The sequence below is a fragment of the Camelus dromedarius genome, chromosome 5 (genome assembly GCF_036321535.1).
Source record: "Camelus dromedarius isolate mCamDro1 chromosome 5, mCamDro1.pat, whole genome shotgun sequence".
Classification (NCBI taxonomy): Eukaryota; Metazoa; Chordata; class Mammalia; order Artiodactyla; family Camelidae; genus Camelus; species Camelus dromedarius.
Genome location: NC_087440.1, coordinates 48,062,756 through 48,085,262, shown reverse-complemented (window position 1 = coordinate 48,085,262; position 22,507 = coordinate 48,062,756).

Below are 22,507 nucleotides of genomic sequence, written 5' to 3'. Positions count from 1 at the left end.
TAAAACATTTCCCAAAAGGTAACTCCAGCCAGATCCAGATGGCTTATCTTGTGAATTCTAGCCAGTATTTTAAAAAGACTAATACAGTTCCATAATAACTTTTCCAAAATAAATAAAGGGAAAATTCCCAACTAATTTTATGAAGACAACATTACCCTTAAACCAAAACTAGAAAAAGACATTGTAAGAAAGAAGACTGCAGGGAAATCCCTCTCAACATAGATGCAAATACAGATGCAAAAGTCTTTAACAAAATAGTAACAAATCAAATCAACAATATATAAAAACAATAATGTATTAACAATTGGGGTTTATCCCAAGAATGCAAGGCTACCTCAGTCTTTGAAAATCAATCAACTATAATTCACTTTATTAACAGACTAAAAGAAAATCCACATGATCATCTAATAGGTACAGAAAAGTCATACAACAAGTTATAATAACCATTCATTATAAAATTCTAGCAGACTAGTAACAAATGGAAAGGTCCACAACCTGATAAACAGGATCTACAAGAAAACCTACAGCTAACATTATCCTTATTATGAAATACTGAATTCTTTTCCCTTAAAATGAGGAAGAAAGCAAAGAATGTTCAGTCTCATCACTACCATTCATGATGTACTCAAAGTACTAACCAGAGGAATTAAGTAAGGTAAAGACATAGGCAAATTGATTGAAAAGAAAGAGGTAAAGTTCTGTTTATTTGCAAACAAAATTATAGCATATGTAGAAAGCATTATGGAACAAACAAAAGTTACTAGAACCAATGTTTGCCAAGGTTACAGGAAATAAAGTGATCTTGAGAAATGAAAGAGAAATGAAACATTTATCCACACAAAGACTTGTACATAAATCTTCTTAGCAGCTTTATTTATAATTACCTAAAACTAGAAACAATCCAAATTTCTATCAAGAGTTGAATGGATAAATAAAATGTTGTATATTCACATACTAATATACAGCTTAATAAATAAAACCAACTGGGGACACATTCAACAACAAAAAAAAAATTCCAGGCACTAAAAGTGTACATACATTATAACTATTTTTATTAAATTTTATAAAATATTAACCTAATCTATCATGACTGAAAGCTGATCAGTGTTTGTTTGATGCTAGAGCAGAGATGGACCAGGAAGATACACACCTGGAAAGGTCACATGTAGGTGATCTGGTCAACAGACTCAGTGAAGCCCAGACTCTAGGTTATCTCAGTACCAGTGTCAGATTTGTGAGAGAAGCTTTCCAGAGGATTTCATTTACCAATCATTTCAGCATTTCCAGATGAAACACAGACATTCTGAGAATAAACCAGCCAATCTGGATGTACTGTGTCCAAACTCCTGATCTACAAAATCTCTAAGTATAATAAAATAGTTGTTGATTTGTGCCACCAAATTTGGGCAGTACTTTCAAAAACCTAAATGAAATAGGAAAATTTCAAGAAAGGCACAAATTACCAAAACTAACATAGGAGAACAGAAAATCTGAATAGCTTTTATGTATTAAGAAAATTGACTTCAATTTGAAAACAGTCCCCAGAAGGTAACTCCAAGCCCAGATGGCTTATCTGGTAAATTTTATTCAGCAACAACTAGCAATGAACTACTAATATATACAGCAACAGGGATGAATCTCAAGAATATTGTACTAAGTGGGAAAAGCTAGGAATAAAGATTACATATTGATTCCATTTATATGAAATGCCCATAAGAGGGTGATTTATAGAGACAGAAAGCAGAACAACAATGGAACTGGAGATCATCTGCATGAGGGAACCTTTAGCTCTAAAAGTGGATTGTGGTCATGGTTGTAGAATTCTATCAATTTACCAGAATTCATTGAGTTGTATACTTACAATAGATGACTTTCATAGTGTGAAAAACTATAGCTAAGAAAATTGTAGGAACAAAAGGGTTAAAAAGAAAAACTTAGCGAAAAACAACTATACCAGGAAAGTACTATACCAAAGAAATCTCAGATCATAATATTTATATCCAAAAAAACATAGTGTGTATAAATTGATGTTTTCTATAATTTCAAAAAAAAGTATTAAAACTTTGATGTACTGTATTCAAACACTGTTTTAGAATATATCCCATCTTCTGTATAATCATCATTTATTGAAACTACTAAAATACTGATGTTAAGCTCCAGTCATTTCCCCAATTTTATTCCTATTTTCCTGTGTCACAATTTTTTCTCATTAGACTTCACAAAGTCAAATGATAAAGACTTCTAACATTTTTGTTTCAGAAGAGGGAAACTAAAGCTCAGAGAAGTGGAATAAATTTCCAAATATGACTATAGTGGGTTTCTTAATTAAGAATAAAAAAAAACAGTATCCCTTAGGTACATTGCCTTTCTTCTGCTAAAAGGTACACATTTTCATTTCTGATACAAATTATGAAATGCAAACATTTATTGCCCAGCTTCTCCCTATTTGTGAAAAAACAGAATATACCCCCATATATAAAAATTAAATTAAATTATACTAGTCTGATAGCTATGTTACCTTCAGTTTTTCTGGGGGTAGGGGGTGTGGTTATTTTAAAGTTGTAGCCAACCACTCTTTGATGCCATAGTAGAGAATACAGACATAACCAAATGCACACTGGTCCAGGGCTATAAAAAGATGACACCAAGGGGAGCCAACTTGCCTAAGATAATTCAGTAGGGCAGCATTATCTGTCAAGTCATAATTATGAGTATTTTTATGGTTCTGCTTGAGACTTCAGTACCTCTCCTAATCAGCCTCAAAAGTTGTTCATGGGATCTGAACAAAACAGCAGAGGAAACAATATGAACACTTTATGACTGCCTTCTTGTAGAGTTCATAATTAAAGTTAAGTTTCCCACTCTCCAGTCAACTGAAAGATGGACAGAGAGTTCAACCACTGAGAGCAATAGACTCATACATGTTATATAAGTTAGGTATCCATGGATTTTGTGAGGAAACAATTTTAGTTCATGTTTGGTATAAGAAAAATAGTAATCTAGCATACCTTCCTGATGTCCTAGAAAAACAGCACTTAGAGATTACATTGGAGAGAGAGAGAGAGTGAATTAACAGAGAATGAAACACGTCATGTAACTTTAAGATATTATCTCCTTGGACTGATACTTGCACTAAAATAATGTATCTTGTCACACAGAATAAACTCCTTAACAATCTATTGAACTTTTCCCATGTTCTTCACCTCAGTTCTCACACAGGCACCTCTCATCCGTGTGGACCACTGCTGTTTGTGACAACATACCCTAATAAACTCCTTCCCCCCCCGCCTCAAAAAAAACCTCTTTAACAGAAAGGAGGAAAAGGTTCTGTGAAGAATCAATAGCTGCTATAAATACTTGAATCATTATTATTTTAGTGATTTTTTTTCCTTTTGTGAAAGGTAAATAATAGTGGTATGGACTTGCCTACAGCAAAATGTAGCAGAATTGAGTATAAAGTCTCAAAGGATTAAAATTATATGCTTTTATAGTAAAAAAAAAAAAACAGATAAAAGTAAACTATGACTGAATCTAAATTTATCAAAGTAGGAAATACCAGAGGAGGGGTGTAAATTTTCATTTAATTTATTCCTGTACAAATATATATATTGACCTGGGTCACCACGAATTGAGATGAAAGAAATAAACACATAACCCCACCAAGTCAAACAGATATCTCAGCTGAGTGAGCATCAAAACAGAAAAGCTGTGTAAAAAGGCATTTCCTCTATGAGTAAACATACAGAAATCACCTTGCATGAAACTACCCAGAATACCATGGAGAGAAAATGTGTTCGGTGAAGAGGCTTCCTCAGTATATGATACTTAGAAACGCTGAACAACTTACGAAGACTTTACTCTCCCTCACTGAAATAACTGGAACTGTAGCAGGGAGCTATGAGAGGTTAGGCAGTGATAGTGTCACAAAAATATCTTGCTTGCCCAGCACAATTCACAGAGCTCCAGAAAGGAATTCTCAGATCTGAGAATAAAAGAGATGAGAAAGTAGTGGGCCTTTCTTAAGACTATTTTGGCAAATTAAGGGAGTACTATTAACTTGACAGAAAGGCTTAGCTTAAAAGAAATAATGTACCCCGTGAAATACCATTGCCTTAATGGGGTAAAAATTCATTAGTAACATTCTTAATACCTTGGCCACTGTGAGATGTACTAAGAGAATATGAGAATCTACGTATTATACTAGCAAAAAAATCTCTTCATCTTGATTTTTCAGATACCGTTAGATTAGTTTTGACAGTCATAATCCCTAGGCAAGAAAAGAATGTCCAACTAGACATTTTGAAAAACACAGCAGCCTCAGTATGGTTCATTACCACAGTCACGTCCCTATTCCACGTCAAAATCTGCCTCAAACCAGCCAAAGCTAGTAAGTTCATAGGGCAATTCCAGTCTTGTTGATCAAGGACAAATATATAATAGTTTTCATTCCAGGACATCTTTTTATCAACAGCTTTATACACACAGAAAATACCAACTGAAATTTACACACTGCAAGTTCAAACATAAATGTGAATAAGAATTATCTAAACAGAATTCATCAACTCTCCCTACAATCAAGGGCCTTTCCCAACCTTTCAATTACCATCAGCAGCAGACTCCCCTCTCCTCCCAGCCTGATTGCCCTTCATCCTTAATCAAACACCTGTCTATTCCTCCTCTGAAAGAAACTGTGGTCTGTGAATGACCTGCATCTGAATCATCTTGAGTCTTTGTTAAAATACACATTGCTGTGCCCCACTCCAGACCTACCTAATCTGAATGTGTGGAAGAGAATCCCAGGAAATTGCATTTTAGAACACTCCATCAGTACTCCTATGTACTCCAGAGTTTCAAAATAATCCATCTGAATCTTGCCTTTAATTCCCCCTGCTCTTCTCTAGTCCGGACTCTTACATCACACACGAAGAGGCTGATAATAGTCTGGCACCTTATCTCTTTGCCTCTAGTGCCTTCTCCAGAATCCCCTGTGTAAAAATCTCAACATCCTTTCCATCAAAAATATTTTGAGCTCAAAATTCTTAATTTTTTTTTATCACATTTCAGGGCAAATCCAAACATCCAAGCTGAGCATTTAAGGACTTCTGTGAAAGGATCCCAGTGTGTATGGTCCACTGACACTACTCATGGCTTCACCCTGGATCCTCTGCTCAGTTTCGATTAGACTAAACTCCAACCTTATTTCTTGCATGTCCTCTTTCCCATCTCCACTTACCATTCCATCTTCCTCTTCATATGCCCTAAAGCTCTCCCTAGTTTTTCAAAATCTAACATTTCTTCTAAGAAGGAAATTCAGAATCCCCTTCTTTAAAGTGGCATGGAATATACTGAAATGCCATGAGTTACTAGACATTCAAAAAATCCTACTAGTACCACTCACTACTATGTGATTTGGAGTAAATTTATTTGATAAATATGAAATAACATACCAGATACCTGAAACTTTACAGGAGTGCAATAAAGACTAATTTCTTCACTCTATCATTTACTATATAGTGTGGCATTATGGTCTTTGTGTGCATCATTTTTCTGGGTAAGGTATTTCTGCTGGAAGTGGGATCTCACTGTCATGTGAAACCCATTCCATGTGGTCCAGGTGGAGCTGACCTCTCCCTATCATCACTGCCACTGAGGGTAGCCATATGACATAAGTCCAGCAATTTGGAGTACTCCATCTATCCTACCCTACCTCCAGCACTCACACGCGATGCGTGCACATGTGCGCACACACACATACCCCACACACACCACACCAAACTGCAGCAACTGGCTCAGGGATGGACATCTTCCCCAACTCAATCAGATCAATCCCTGGAAATTTTGTTGAACCTTAAAGAAGTGGACACTAATCATTGGAATTGCTGGCTATGCCAACGAGGTAAGCCTAGAAACACTAGAAGTCAGCTTTACCACCATTTAAGAAAGTCTGCCTTCAAATTAAACCAACTATGAGGAAAATGGGGCTCAGATGGGGAAAGATGATGTCCTGATAGGATCATTTTAATCCCTAAATCTATGGCACCTGAGATCCAACTGCAAACTTTTCATTTATAGGAGTCAATGAGTTTCTTTTGGGTTAAAATCATTTCCCTCATTTTTCTGTCATTTTATACAAGAGAGTAGCAATACAGAAGTATCAGGAAGGAGAATGTTGCAAGTGACAAAATTTAAAATGTGAAGGGATTAAGTCAACACAGATAAGCACAGAGGAGGTGAAGGCAACACCTGGATGAGACGATGACCTACCTCATTGATTGTAAGTCTGATACGTCCGTTGCCATGCAGTGGGATTCTGAAATGCTGCGTGTGGGAAGAAAGGTTGTTGAGCAGTCAAGAAACAGGTGGTAGAGGACTGTGATGATCACAGTTTTTGTCTGTTTACTCTGCTTTTTCTCATCCTCTTCTTGTTATATTTTCATGAAAATCTGAGTTTATGACCCCTTATATCCCATCCTCACTTTCCACAGGGATAAGCACATGACCCAAGATGAGCCAATTGAGCACCCTAATCCTTGATCACAAGGATATTCAGGGATGGCACATGATCTAATTCAGACCAATTACAACCTTTCTTGGGACTTTAGCTGCAAGTATCAGAAAAGAGGCATATTCTTTTGATTGGAACTCTCAGCTATAAAGATAATATGAATTTATAACTTTCCTCCAATACCCAACTCTACCACAAATTAAGAAAATACTTCCTGAGATTAAAACCAACACAGAAGAAAGAAGAGATGATGAATGGGGAGAGAATAAGTGACCTAATGGCATGCTTTTATCCAAAAGGCAGCTCTGTTCCCTGTACTTCTCAGTTGTGTGGACAGATAAGTTCCTTTTATGTAAACTCACTTGGCTAAGGTTTCTGTCACTTGTAGCTAAGAATCCTGAATAACACATCTGGTCAGTGCTTACATGTCACCTTACAAATGTCCTCTAGCTTTTTCATGCACACATGCCTTCTGAATAAACTGTAATACCTTTGAGGAGAAAAATACTGTGTCATTGATTTTTTTTTAATTCCTATAGTTGCAGTAGAAACTACAACTTATTAGATGGAAATTTGAGAGGCAAGTCAACAAATAAATTAATAAGTATAATAAAATCCACAGTCATCTATTTCTTTCAGTTTTATGGTCATATCTAATGACTTCTCTCCAAAAGTATTTAAGGGTACACCATCCCAGGCAAAATATCATACAAAGAACTAAATAGATGTCTTCCATTCTCTTAGTAGCTTTTCAGAGGTTTTCAGCTTTTGTGTTAAAAGCTCATTTCAAATATTACAATTCTTGACACATGCAAAGTGTTTCAAACTCACAAAATAACTGAACTAGCCAGCAGTAATTATAGCACAATCACCGGTGTCACATGACAAACTTTTTCTGTATCTTTAAAAGCATGTATTCCAACAGCAGTATTTATAGTTCACCTCTCATCCCTGCCATGATTTTAGAAGTATTTACTTCTGTGACTCTGCTTTCCTATATACTTTTGGTTTAATAATTATTATTAATAACAAAAGGTCCAATGTTAATTATTTGTGAACTTAGTGGGGGCAAAAATTTTATTCCAGTTTTATTTCCCAAAACATTTACTGATGAACACACCACATTAAGGTAAAATGACTTAAGAAGACCTTGAATCTGCCCAATGCCTCTTTTTCCCCCTTTTCGCCCATTTAATTGCATCAAAAAATATTTTCATGATACGGGCTCCTATAAGCAAGGATATAATCAGAACAATGAAAAATTCCTGTTGTCTTCTTATATAGAAACTAAAGAATAAAAGATTTTCTAGGTTGGATATTGAATCAGTCAGGCCCCACAGCAGGTAACAGAATTCACCACCATATGATTCAAATAAAGAGACTTTGGTGGAGGTGTTCCTTAAAAAGGTGAGAAACGTGAGCAGAGAGAAGAGAATAAACAAGGAATGGAGAGGCACTCAGAGGCCAACATTAACGGAAAGTCATCGCTACCACAAAGGCTGAAGGGACTGAAAGAAAAGCCTTACCTGAATCCACAGAGAGCTGGAACTGTAGAGGAGGGGCCACTTGACGAGGCAGTGATGGGGGAACAATGATTGCCAGAGACGGTAATGGAGGGAGGAAGGAAGAAATATCCCAGCCTCTCTCCTTTTTTCCCCTAGTCTCCTGTCAATGCCTCTCGTTGTTGAAATACAACTGGAAGCATCCAACAAGGAAACCCAGAAGGGAATCAGTCCACACAGAGGTCATTCTTGATGGAGCACAGAGCTGGGCAGAAAAGAGCGAACTGGATCAAGGGAGACAAAGAGAAGATAACCAGGTATTGAGTGTAATCTTGACCTCTTGCAAGAAGGAGAAAGAGTTGAGGGTTCAAATTTTTTCCACTAAATTCCATTTACTGCACCCTTTTCCATTATAGGAAGGTGACCAGATGTGTTAGAATGGGGGTGGAACCTATCAGAGGACTACAACTCTGGAGCTTATAAATTTTTGTGAAAACCTTTAGCTCAGGCTGGCATTGGTATGGTACCTCCCATCCATGGGTTAAAACAGACTTCCAATAAAATCTCTTAAGATTCTTGCAAAGAAACTCTATCAATTTGCTACCACAGGACCTTAGCAGTCAGGACTGAGGGCAGGGCTGTGGCAGCTTGTGGCTGTGATACTCATGAAGCGAGCTTCACATGGTGCAGTGATCATGCTGTACTTGTTTGGCTGCTGCTTGGCTCTTCCAGCATTTCTTTCCTGCCCAGTTGAAGCCAGTTATGCTGTTCACTCCCTGCGCTGCATTGCATGGCTCACCTTACTTGTCTCACCTGACAGATATTGCCACAACAGACTTCACTCCTCATTATTCCAAAACTTAAATTTTACCCACTGGTTGATATTTGACAATATTAGTGCCCCCCTTTTCCTCTGAACCGTATGGGAAGATTGGAAAATTTGAGTCTTTTGGGTGCTTTTATGCAACTTCCTTTTCTTTCTCACTTACATGTGGAAAGACAATTTTGACTTCTGATTTTTAATATTTTATCTCTCAAAGTTTGCTGTTTTGCTCTATGTCTTAGAATACTCTGTAAGGCAGAATATTTGCCTTCTTTAAATCAACGTAGTGGCTATTCACCTCCCCTCATTCTTGATAAAATGAAAGACTTCATCCTGACGTGAAGAATTTGAACACAGCATTTGTATTAGGGAACTGACTAAGAACTCCAAGGCTAAACAGTCTGTGCCTAGGAATCTTTAGGGATTTTTTACTCAGTTCAATTCATTAAACATTTACTCAACACTTTAACAGACACAGAATGTTGCCCTTAAACCACATATGCTTCTGAGGAGGGTGCAAGGGATCCACAGTAGAATAATAGTATGGGATGATGGTTATTTGAAGGGTAGAAGTAAAAAGGATGTTAGCCAGTTGGTTGCCAGAGAAATGACTAAAGGAAAAAGGGGGAAAAGGGACAAGCTTAGCCAAAGAAATTTCTTTTCTATGGAATTTTCCCTAAATTCCAACAGTGTTCTCGCTTGCCAGAGTACACTGCCTTGGCATTTTGACTTTCCTCTTCAGATCATATCCCTAGGCCTCCTAGAGCAAACAAAATAATTCTTCCAATACAACAAGGAAGATAAAAAATACGATGAAATAGGAAGGACAGACACTAAGATGTGAAACAGCAATGCTGGTGGCCCAAAGGTTTACAAATTGCTTCCCAGAGTTTGCATCACAGCAATTTTCACTCACTTTGAAGGTTTCTCAAGGACAAAGAATGTTTTCCTCTCCTAGCAAACAATTCCACTTGCAGCAGGAGTAAGGCATACTGTGTATACCCAGACACCACAGCTAATAAAGCAAACCTGATAAGAGGAGGCTTGGAATTGAATCTTTTCCAAATGATCTTGTTCTCGCCACTGGGGAAGAAGCACTTAGTGCGTTAGTCACAGATTAGCCAACTATGTACGCAGAACTCATCAGTGAAGAAAAGATGGTTTTAAATGAAAACAGAAATCTGAGATTTAAAAAAAGATTGGTACGGGTCCTGGATTCTTTTCTCACTCATTTCAACACTATTATGGAAAATGTTTGACTTGCCCTTTGCCCATTTCATTTCAAACTTTAGGAACCCACCTCTATAACCTACCAGTTAATGCCACTGAAGCACTGTGAGGAGTTTATTGAAAGACAATTCCAAAGTGAATGTTACTGTTATTTGGGCAACGGCCCATGTCACTCTCTAGCATTATCCATAGAGAATTCTCTCATAAAGATGGTCATGTTAAAGCAGACGAGGCCCTACTTCAGCAAACATGGAAAAGTAAAGTTGGCCAAGTTTAACTGATGCTGAGAAACAGAGTTAAGGAAAGTGCAAATGGTCAGATCACTAGAAATATTGCACTAGAAATACGGCAGACATTCTTCTGCCATAGCATCCCTACTAGCAAAACAGAATAAAACAGAAAATCCAAAAGTACTTCAATTTTGTGTAAGGATATAAAGCTGAATTCTTTTTATTTTAAATATGATATATTAGACCACTACCAAGTAACACACTTCAATTTTTTTTCTTTTTCTTCTTCATGTAAAATAACACACACAGGAATTTATTTAGCATGGACTCACTACTTTTCCTACAGAGGAGGTGACAATGGTATTTCTTGAAAAAGAATAAGATAAGCTATAGTATAATATTGCCTGCTACAGAAAGCTAGTAACTGTGAGAAAATATTTTCAGATTCACTATTAACCAATGAAATGCAAGCTAACACATCCATTAGTTGTTATTTTCACCCAAAAGATTGGAAAGCATTTAAAAGATCAATAAATCCAGTTGTTGATAAGGGTGTGGGGAAACAAGTGTTCTCATCCCTGTGCCTGCTCTGAGGGAGGGACAGAGGGGGCAAAAAAGGAGATACATGACAGAAATCTTTAAAAATATACGCACTTTTCCCCAAGAATTTCATTTCTAAGATTCTGTCCAAAGGAAATGACCATTCACACGTCCAAATGTCTAATGTTATGAGTGTTTATAATGACAAAATCAGAAACAATTTAAGTGCCCAATGTGAAAATATTCACTTCTTTTTATTCTTAGAATTTATTTTTACAACAAGCATGTTGGAAAAGCATGTTATTTTCCTATGCAGAAAAAAAATATTGATTTCTTTGAGAAAGTATGAGGGAAATATAGTGGTAATGCAAAAATTACAACAAAAGAAAACAGAAGGAAAGAAGGAAGGAAGGAATGCCAGAGAAAGGGGAAGGAAAGAAGAAACATCCTGCACAAGTTCTTGAAATCTTGGATTTCTTACCAGGGTGTAATATTTATAAATGTGCCTTTAAAAATATATAGCCCTTCCTCAGTGAAGATCATGTGGTATTAGGTCACATAAACCTAGCAGCTTTTACTACAGCAGAGAGAGACTTAGGGACTTATGATACAAGATACAGAACCTGGGTCTCCCAACCCTAAGTGAACGATCTGTTCACTCTATACCACACAGACTCTGCTTCGCCCTACGCCTGTCCTACCCTCCAGCTCCCATTCTCCCTACCTCATTTCACCTATCATCTAGCTAACTATCATCTAAACGCTTACTTATCTATCTACTACTACTCACCTGAATTTTTTTACCTATATTCCAAACTATGTATCTTTCCTATTCATCTTCATTCTCTCCCAGCCTGTCACACTCTCCCCCTATACACACAATAAGACTTCAAAGTTTTGGTGAAGTGGGATTGTACTTTTTGAAAACAAATGTAAGCACAATACGAAGCCACTGCAGATGTCTGATGGGGGACTGTCATAATAAAAATTAGTATGTGGGCAGTATGTGGGCTAGAATGAAGACAGGAATAGGAGTGGGAGACACCAAAAGATCCATCATGAGGCTACTGCAATCAGTTAAGCAGAAGGTAATACGAAGAATGTAGACATGCAAGAGATCAAAGTCTGTACGTGGCTCACATCTATCGGGACAGGAGGAACATCACGAAGGATTACACACATACATCAGGAGATGAGCGCTGTCACATGGGTTTTATCAAGTGCCCAACCCACTGGCATTCTGCTTTAACAAAGTAGCAATAAAAAAATAACCACTTTCTGGTGTTTGCTATGTACCAGAGTATGTAGCTAGATATTTCACTTTTTCGATCTCTAATCTTCACAACCACCTTAAATGCTAGGTATATTGTCTCCAATTTACAGAGAAAGAAGTTGAAGCTACTACAAATTAAACTATTTGCTCAAGATCAAACAAGTAGCAAATAGCAAGTTGGATTAAATTCCTGGCTTAAACCCAAAGCCTTTCCCTTGTGCTACATTTCCTTCCCACGACTTAGTCCAAAGGCTTAGAAATATTTCTCTCCTGACTTCCTTTGATGATCTGCCTTTCATGAATTAATTTAACAAGTCTTGAACTATTTTTATTTTATATATTCATTAATGTATTCAGGTTAAAGACACATTTGGGCACTTACTATGCCCATGCTCCTCAGGGTACTCAAATTTATTTTCTACTGGTAAAAATCCCTACAGGGTACACTTCTGCAGACATAGTAAGAATGCAATGACATGTGTTGGTTGGCTGAGTATCACCTCCTTGTATTTATCTTAAAATCATCTATTCAAAGTTATTTCAGAGCAAATTCTAGCTTTGTATTTTCTTCCTATCTATTCCTTCAAGTTTACGTTTGTCAAAAACACTGTCTATTCACCTTTCCCAGACTGAGGAGTTCTAGATTTTCAATGCAGCCTTATCCGAAACTGCTCTATTCTTTTCAGTACATTTTCCTTCATAAGCTTTGCTTGCCTTTTATTATATATTAGAGCTGGAACTGCATATAATATTCTACCATATTTTATACGAGGGTAACGTTAAAAAAAAGGTAAGTAAGAGAAAATTCGAAAAACCGTTTTGAGTAAATATTTGAGACAGAACATAATTCAGCATCTCAAAGGTTACATTTTATCCAGATAATGACAAAGTTAATCTTAAAAGTTCAGTTATTATCTTTATTGCCATAATTTGCACTGTGAAAAATATGCCTAACTCCCTTGCAGCTAGTGTTTTCCATTAGACTCACTTATGAGAGGCTTGATTTCTGAACTGAGGTAAGTTGAAGAAAGGCAGGCACAACACGTTCATTTGCTGAGGTGGATGTAGCAGAGATGACAGGAAACCACTTGACAGAAGCAGAAGCAGCAGTGACTTGTAGCCCATTCCTGTGGTATGACTTTGGGAATCTATTCCTCCCAATGATTCTATAAGCTATTTAATAGTCATTAACATATCCCTCTATATTTAAACTAGCCAGAGTGGATTCAGTTCTCTGCAACTGAATTTTTACCTGTATATTTAGCATCAGAGTAGCTTATAAAGATCATCTCTGAAATATTTTTAAATATGGTTAATCTCCTACGTTGCTAGCTGTTTTTCTAAAATTCAAAATGAAAAGAACTGACAGAAATATTCTACATTCAGGACCTTTGTTTTTCTGCCCAGAAGATATTCATTTCATACTGAGAGCTCTCTCTCATAAACAGAATCACCTTGAATTGTTTCCAAGTGCATGTTGAGATGAAAAAGGAGAGGTGTCAGTCAGTCTGCTCACCAGAGGTAGGAAAGTAGACTGCCGAAGAATCTTATGTCCCCTCAAAGTGGTCTCTGGCATTATTAGTATACAGTCAGGCAGATTTCAATGTTGCTATTTGTTATTGCTACAGAGGTAACCCATTTCAGTGATTGTGTCTCCATGTAGTAGCTGGGGAGCTAAAACAATTTAGTTTGCAGAATCTTAAGACATATTGCCCTTATGGTGCCCGTAAGCATTTTGGGAGCAGTATGTGCAACAGCTCAAATTCAGCTCACATAAATAAACTTCCCCCCAAGTGTGTATTAGTTATAAACACAAGCCTTCACCTAACCACAATACTATCACTACCAGAATTCCAATATCCCCGCCTAACACCATAAAAATCAAATCCCATCATTAACAGTTCCAAAACTATAAGATAACAAATACTTCATCATCAATTTAGAGATGCTTGCCATCAGTAATCCAGTAAATATTTTTCTTTTGAGTTTTGACATCTTGGAACATAAATGACCTCCTATTAGCACTGGGTAAATTCCAGGTGAATTTAGGCTGAATTATAACCTTAGCACTGAGTTTATCACTTAGACATAATTATTTTCAAAAGTACATATATCCTACTTATCGAATGAAGGAACTGTGTAACTGTCTAATTTAGCTTCTAACATTCTGATTTTGAAAAGTGACTTCAAAAAAGAAATGTCATTTATCCCTATATGATCCTATGCACAAAGAAATGCAAGACCTTGAAGAATATAAAAGCCCCATGTATGAAGACAAAAAGAAGACAAATACAAACTCAGGCAAGATTTGAAACAGGTGCTAAATTCAAATCTCTATCTTTTAGGCTATTACTCAGAGTAGCTTATTCCAATTTGGTTCCAGTAACTTCACCTCCTTTCTCAGGCTATGGAAGCTTAATAGCTTCTTAGAGGTCTGTCTTTGGTGAGTCACTAACAGTTGTAATAGCACTACTAGCAAGGAAGGAAGATGGGGGGAAGGAAGGAAGACAGGGAAGAAGGAAGACAGGGAGGAAGAAAGGAAGAACAGGAGTTTGCTTCCCCAAAAGGATTCCAACAACAAGTATGTATCATCCACAGCATATCAAACCCTTACTGAGTAAAATCTAATCATTTAAATATTTATAGAGGCAAGCGTGGTGATAGATAGGACTGACTGCTCCTCACTGCTTGCCACATGGCCACGTGGTCAGAATCTCTGAAATACCAAAATGTGAAGTTCCATCTGTTGAAGACTGCCTCCAAGCCCATCTCTGACCCTCATGAATAAAACAAATGAAACCCACAAATGAGGCAGCAACTTCCTGGATGATTATGAATGACCTCAAATTAGAGTTATAAAACAAGAAAGTAGCCGTCTACCTGAACAGTATTGTAAACCCCATGCAATCCACTGTTTCAGTACTTCAGTTTAGCAGAAGCTGTAAATAACAAGAAGAAGAATTAGACCCTGCTCTATGTGAGTCTTATTTGCATCACTCACCAGAAAACAGGATTTGTGCTTAACCTAGTTACAAAATTTAAAATAATTCTAGCTACCTATCCTGGCACATACTCTAAAATGCTCTGAAATTCTGCCATCTTGTGGGAACTTGGAAATATAACAAATGATTAGGTTTAAAGCTTCTCACTTTACATAATTTAAAGTGCTCTTGCAATTGTAAGCATGAATGGATACGGTGTTTAAAACAGCTTCTAACACACCAAAGAAATTTTTATTTTCCTATTATTCCATATTTCTTACAAAAATAAATTCAAGTAACCCTTAACTTCTTGATCTACACCAATCAAATCCATAATTTGAAGTAATTTAGACCTGTGAGTAATTTGAAATAAATTACAGTATTTTCTTCCTATTTTTCTCATATGTAGAATAATGAAGGCTATTTTTAAATTGTTTTCATTTAGTAATTAGATTTTTTAGTTTTTACATAGTATAAAACTCAAAAGTAATACTACACTTTATATAAATTTTTTAAACATTTTATTCCTTTTCCACAGTTTCTCTCTCCCTTATACTTTAATGAATGTAAACAATTATCATCCTATTATTCTTATCTACTTACCTACATATTGTACTTTATATAAATCTATTTCTCCTGGCTGAATATTATTTGCAATCCACATCATATTTGGGGGGATAGAAAACAGTGAAAATTAAGTATCTACCTATTGTATACATAACAAAGTCACACAGGATGTCTTTCCAGAGGCTGTGCTGAAGATGATACACTGAGCGTAATCTAGTGGTTGCCTGTTCATGTCACTGTAAGGAAATGAAGCATGGGATATGAACCTTACAAATTCAGAGTTTACTTTCTAGTATAGAAAGATGCTTCAAAAAGTACATGAAAAGAAGAATTTTTATGTCTCCTCAAATTAAAGTGTGGCTATTTGTGGCCTCCTACACAGGTAGTTTCCAGTACAGTTTTTTTTGTGAAACTAGGTCTTGGATAAAACCATCTTCAAATTGAATTCAGATTGTATGGGCAGCAGCTCAAAATAAGCATAAACTGTCCAATGAGGGCATGAAGGTGATGAGGGATAAAATATAGGTCCTCAAAGAGATATCTTTAAAAGGGACTGAACAACAGAATTTTTAAAGGGGACTGGTAATGAGGAGAACTACCTCTACCTTCTTTCAGATCCTAGGATGGTGTTTTGTTCAATATTAGTGGCCACAAATAAAATAAAGTTTAAAAATTTAAAAAAATATGTTTGCTAAGTAGTGTCTTTTCTTTCTTTATTTTAGGACAACAGACAATTGTCCTCCCTATTAAAGGAAACTTCAGACAATCTTAGTTATTTTGTCTTAGAAATATATTTTTAGTTATTTAATGAAATAAACTTTCAAACTGTACATTAATTAAACTAATAATCATAGTGACCTATGTCACTGACCTATGTCACTGTCATAGTGATCTATGTGACCTGAACTAAAATAGGAGTCCCAGTGTGAAAGAGAAGAGAAACTTCAGCAAGATCGAAAATTAGCCACTGAGGACCCAAGCACATAAAAATAATTGAGTGATGTGATAAACTGATATCTTGTTTTCTAAGCAACATCAACACATATCGAGGCCAGGAGTGCTCTCATTCTACCAGAAATAAATTCACAAGTCTGGATCCCTCCACTAAAAAAGATAAAGTAGGTCACTGAGCTTTCACTCTAAGAAATACCAAATAGCTTGCAGCTTTATTTTTTCTTGTTTCTGCTGATGTCTTCTATAAGCCTAGATGGACGAGGGTTTAGGAAGCATCCTGCCATATAGTAAGCACCCAATAAATGTTTATTATTATTAATTTCTTCAGAGTGTACAAGAATCAAAAATTCAGATTCCGCAAATATGCATGAATTGAAAGGGATGCAGAGAGAGAAGGGAGTGGGGAACATTTAACAACATAATTATTTGAATACTGGCACCTTATGTTAACTTTCCCAAAAAGTCAAAGAGAATCCTTTATGCAGTTTGACACACAGAAACTCAAGACCTGATAGTTCTTGTTTTCTTTTCCAACTACAACTATTTAAATAAATGAAAGAAAATAAATATTATCATAGACAACTGACAAGTTTGTGTATTTTTGTTATTGTTAATGAGAAAAACTTCATTGGGATAAATAATTATTTTAAAAAGAAAGAACTTGAGTTTTATCACAGGTGAACTTTAGGAGCAGAAAAACATTTGCACAATGCATGCGGGTCCCTAAGAAGGGAGCAGCAGACGATTAAATTCTCCACCACATTCATATTTGCTTGGTTAGTTCCTTTTCTCTCCTAAGGTGGCTATAAAATCTATGTTAATTACACAGCTACCTCACAGGGATGAAGCCAGGAGTAAATGACAAGGAAGCAGCTGGAAATGCTTGAGTGTTGCATACTCATGGAGATAGGAGACTGTCTCACTTGATCTGGCAAGATTGAAGCAAAGCCCTGGACCTAAACCCTGCATCCTCAAGAGACTGCCAATAGGAGTGCCGGGTGCAATGCATAGCAGCAAGTCTAGAGCAAGAGCCCTCTGGGAGCAGAGAATGTGCATAGCAGCAAACGCCCAGCCTACCAGGGAGTTGCACTTATCCAGCATTGTTCTGCAGAAGGCTAAGTGATCACAACCTTCTTGTGAAACCAGGTAATTCAACCACAGATTTTTGTCATTCATGGTATTCTTTGAACTTTTTTCCACATAGCAACCACAGGTAACATATTGAATGCTTATGTAATAGTTATTTTGCATTCACTGTCTAATTTAATTCTCATAACAAGTCTATGAGATAGTTATTTTTATTATTCCTTGTTTATGCATGAAGTAACTGAGACCAGAGAGACTAAGTAACTTGCCCAACTTGCAAGGTGGAAAGTAAGCAGCAGAACCAGAATTAGTATCTTGCATCTCTGGGATCTGCCTTCAAAATCATGATGGCTCCTAGGTTTTTCTGTGAACTTCTTTTAATTTCCAAATATTTAATTATCATCTTCTCCTCTCCTTTAGGTTACTATCTGCTCTCTGACTGCTACAAGGGTAGAACAACACACACACGCATATACACACATACACCATGCAACTATCAACTGGTTGGTTCCCAACCCTGGGCTCAGTTGATGCCAGGCAGTCTAGGAGGGCAGTAATTTCCTATGTCTGAACTTGGAAAGATGTGAGCCATGGATCTCTCTGTTTAACCATAATCTAAAGGGAAATTTCAAGATATGCCCACCGGAAAAAGAGAGTTTTTGAGTGTTCTCTGAAGGACTTGGCAGAAATCCAAATAGTTGAATTTATTTTATGTTTCCATTCTGAGGCTGTAAAATACTTTTAAGTGTCTGTTAATTTTTATTCTAATGTAGAGCAGTAGGGAGGTACTCTACCTCCTGGGAGTCACTAGAAAAGCACACTGAAGCTGTTTATCCATGAAGGGAGTTTAAGAAACAAACCTGAAAAGTGCCACAAGTCCAGCCTGTCTCCTTTCAGAGGCACTAGCAGGCCATGGACTGTGCTGACAGAAAGTAGCAGCCCATACAACTTCATGGCAACTTCTCAAGAGAACCTTAACATTTACCCTGTGACCAGAGAGAATGAGGAAAAAAGAACTAAATTGCCTTTACCCGGCCTCTCGCATTTCATTTTAACATGGATGCCCATAGGCTTGTTTAGCTATCAAAGCAGTGTGCGCTGGGTTTTATCTTAAAGAATAAAACAAAAATAGTATGTTTGGAGGGAAAAAAAAATCTTCCAGCAAATATATCACCCCTTAATGCTTTTAACTCTGAAGAAATGCTAGAGTTTGTATAGGATTATCAAAGAATCATGAAGTGAGAACGTATACTCACATGAGTAAGGATGTAAGTTTGTTTCTATTCACTCTTTAAAGAAGTAATAATAACTAGCTAGGGACTCCTAACAGTTCTCAGTTGACTGTTATAATGTTTAATCACAATTTGGGTCAAAAAAAAAATCTCTAAATGAATTCTTCATCTTGCTGCAAATTAAGCCCCCTGCTTCTCTTTCAATCCCCAGTAGAAATGAAGGATAACGGAATACAATCCTTTTCATAATTCCCTTTCAAATGCTTGAAAACAGTTATTTCCTCTATCTTACTAAAAACAAGCTCTCCGTATATGGACTCTTTTAGAATCTTTTTTCAAAATGTGCATTACTGTATTTCATATATATTCTTGACTCTCTCATTTCTCTAGAAATTTACTAAAATTCAGAGATAAAAATTAGAGCGATCCCTAATAAAAATTTGAATATAATAAATACTCTAGAATAGTTACTTCTAGCTCTCTAATAACAGCTATTACTGATAGCTTTAAAAAAATCAATACTGTTAATTACTCATTTTAAACTTCTGACTCTGGTTAAGTGATTAACTTGTTCTATTCAGATTTTTTGGACATTTTATATTAGCATAAATTAAAAATATCTCTAATACATAGTGCTCCCTTAAACATTAATCTCAATTTGGTGAAACATTTGTTTGATTTATCATGTGACACATGGAATTCTCTCTCTCTTTTCCAAATTATTAAAAACCTAATTAAAATAGTGGCACCTGTAATTTAATGAAAACAATATCAAGTCTAACATTGGTCAAACTATAAGAATCAAGATGTGAAATAGCCCTTTAAAGGCAACCAGGTCCAAATCACCCACCCTGGAAATGAACCAGTGGGAGGACAGGAGATGAAATGTCTTGCCCAACTTTGTAATCCAGGCCTGATCTAAAGGCTCGGTTCTTCCCATGTACAGTCCCCTCCACTCTGCTACACAGTCATCATTATTCTACGATAGAATAATGAAATCTGTTCTATTTTACCATGAAAAATAGTCTATATATGGCCTGTTCTACATCCCTTCCGTGCTATTTCAGATGCAAAAACATCCTTCCTCTTTCCCTGCTTCTTTCTTTACTTAAGTAACATCCGTTTATAAATTAATTTAGCAACTATTTATTGTCACTTGATGAATGCCAAAAGCATTGCCAAGCCAAAGAATAATACAATTAAGTCAATACTGGTTTAATTATATGCTAAGGAGTTCTCAGACTCTTCCACCCTCTCAAAAGAAGGCTAAGTGCATAGTTCGGACAATCAGGATATCCAAGATGCTGATAGGTGGAGTAAGAGGAGAGTGGAGACACTGTCTGAGGGAAACCGGCCTGCTACTAGAGGTAAGTGGACACAAGAACCCTGGATGAAGGCATAAATCAAAGGACAGGAGAAAACTGTACAGTTCGGTGATATGGCATCAAAGAAAGTCCATTTAATAGTTCCTTATTGTTTCTGGAGTTTTTTTTTAAATAAAAAAATTATTGAATTTTTCAATAATTTGAAAATAATTTCAATAAATCCTTTCAATCTCCTTCCTATTATTTATATTATAGACTAATAAATACAAAAATGTACATAGTAATATACCCACAAAATAGCAGCTTGTCACACCTAAGGAGTTAATATTTAAGATCCATAAGCTTTGCTCTACCAGGAAATTATTCATTTAATAAACATGTATTTAGTCTATGTCCTGTGCTAATTTTTGTTTCCTTCTTGTACCAAACGTGAACATTATGATGATTCAGTACTTTTACTACATTCATCAGCCACACGTGACATTTCCTGACACTCTTTCTGGGTGTAATTTACTCATAACAGCCTTAATAAAAGCAACAGCAATTTAAGGAAAACATTAATTGCCCTTTATAATATTATACATACATCTAGAAATATATCAGACATCTACATATTCAAGCATCTGAATAACAGTCACAGTGTCATGAAAAACTCAGTAAGGTAATTTATTTCTATTTTTAATGCTATATGAATGAGTTCTATTTCTAACTGCTTAGACCAGTTCAAGTGTACTTCTTATTTTTCAAATGTTACCATATAATTTATCAATAATTATCCAGTAGAGGATATCCTGTTACCTTAATATATTACTGAAAATCTTCCCTTATTGCAAACAAGGGTGCAAAAAAATAAAAAAATTAAGACATTCATTTAAGAAACCTGCACTTTTCATTTATTGCTCTTCAAACAATTTGTCTGTGTTTACCTTTTAAATCCTTTCAAAAATTAAATCGAATAATGACACAGTATATACTAAGAGAGACTTCATCCCTCTCCCTCTCTCTTTCCCTCTTTCTCTCTCTGTCTCTCTCTCTCACTACTGCTTGATTCAGTGTAGACTCTCTTACAAATAAAACCCTGGAATTGTAGAGGGATCCAATTCCCAAATCGCTGTGTCACTGCCCAGAGCCACAACTCAGGTATCAGAATGGGAAATGAATAATATTGATCTCTGAATGGTGATTAATGATGATGATGTCATTGGCTACCACTGACTATGCAGTGACCACCTACTGTATCTCAAGGGCTATGAAAAGTGCTCTGCAGATATGTACGACCTCAGTTCACCCTTTCACAAGTCCTCAAAAGCAACTACAATGTCGAAGATTGGTCCCTTCCTGAATACTGATCAGTATTCCAGTTACCACCTGGAAACACAGGACACTCCGGAAAAACATCCACACTAACTTCAGGTCTAGGTTCTGGCAACTTTAAGTGTAGTGAATTAACAGAAGCTCTTCAAAATGTCATTACTTAGAGAAATAACTTTTGCTGCCTGTGTGCCTGTCACTATGCTAAATATAGCACATACAAATTATACTCACTTTTTTCAACAACCCCTTTAAGACATGAATTATTATACACATTTTACAGATAAGGAAACTGAAGCCAAAAAGTAAAGTGAATTTAATAAGGGCAAGTGGCAGAGCCAGGATTTAAGCCCCAGTCTGTCCGTATTTTTCGTACCAAACTGGTACGGATAAACGGTGCAATGCTGTAAAATAGTAGTACTTATTTTCAAAGTCATAAGATGTAAAAATAAATGTTTTCATTTCTTGCAAAGCTGAAAAACAGCAGTATTTTTGAGTTAGTATGTGTAATCAAAACATCATTTTCTTTTTGAGAGCATGTCACTCAAATTAAAAACTATTCCATCTCAACTGACTTACGTATCAAGAATAAAAAATAAACATTCCAGTGAATTGGAAAAGAAGAGTTGAGAGCAGTGTTTTTAATTGATGAAGACATGATTACTAACAGCTGTTTAGCTCTTAATCAAAAAAGTACTGGAAAATAGAATATATGAAGTTTTGCTTTCTCTTAATAAAAATAAATGGTCAACTAAATAGATTTAATATGAGGAATTATGAGTAGTATCCTTCCCATACCCTCCCCATAGAATTAAACATATTAAAATGTCTTTACTCATTGTGAATCCTCTTCAAAGATAAAAAAGCCACAAAAATCAAAACTAAGAAGCAGGTCAGTACTAAGATTAAGATCAGGTCATACTGCTCTGAAACATTTAGAAACACCAG